This window comes from Camelina sativa, unplaced genomic scaffold, assembly GCF_000633955.1.
Source record: "Camelina sativa cultivar DH55 unplaced genomic scaffold, Cs unpScaffold00382, whole genome shotgun sequence".
NCBI classification, from domain to species: Eukaryota; Viridiplantae; Streptophyta; class Magnoliopsida; order Brassicales; family Brassicaceae; genus Camelina; species Camelina sativa.
The window spans coordinates 48,060-49,029 of record NW_010921697.1 but is presented as its reverse complement, the minus strand read 5'-3'; positions in this window follow the sequence as shown (position 1 = coordinate 49,029).

Genomic DNA, 970 nt, shown 5'->3' with positions numbered 1-970 from the left:
TCCCATCATGAGGTCGGCATCGCTATCATCAGAATCGGCAAACTCTCGGCCGAGCTGCCCGCCGACCTCGATTGCGTCTTCGCCGATCTCAGTCCCATCACGCAAATTCCTGTTCGCATCAATTCCAGCTCGCCGACCCGCATCCTCATTCGCTGAACCACACTCGAATCTGAATCCGGTCATATCGTTCAACCTCGCTACAATGCTGATCCCAGAGTTGAGAGCACACTCCACCCATATCCGAAAAATCGATCTCAAATTGGCGATCAGCAAGCTCCTCTATTCCGCTTGAACCAACCTCGCGACCTCCTACCTCGAGTCCGGCATTGCGCATATGACGAGGTCCTTTCTCAAGATCGTCACGCTGCACTTTGAGGTTATTCCCATCAGATCCGGGCGCTCTCAGCAGGGAGCCGCCGAGCTCCATCCCGCTCATAACAGGAGACATCCGACAATTCTCCTCAAACGTACCAATCTCATAAGAATCAGCAATGCGGCCTAGAGACTCGCGATCGTGCCGACCTCCCATCATGAGATTAACATCTCCACCAGAATCAGCGTCGATCTCGTGGGAAGTGCTGACCTCGAGGCAGTCAGCGCTGACCTCAAGGCAGCCAGCGCCGACCTCGTGGGCATCCCTCCGCTGATCTCTCTCAATCTCGCCGACCTCCAGCCAGCTGAGAACTTTGATAACTGCTGAGCTTGCCAACGCAGCGCAAACCCGCTCAAAATCAGTGCTTCCTTATCGAAATCGTCGTCATTCTCCTAACCTCCAATGCTAACCTCACGAGGGACGACCTCGGGACCAAGGTGCCGACCTCCAAATTGCCACGCGTCACCACTACCGATCTCACGGTTAAACTCTAAAACCGCCGTTCTCACCGGATCTCTCCTCTCGGTCACAATGCCAATCTCAGCAGATTTGGCCGCTCTACAACCTCCGAGACTAGGTCCAATACGAAAAGCATCA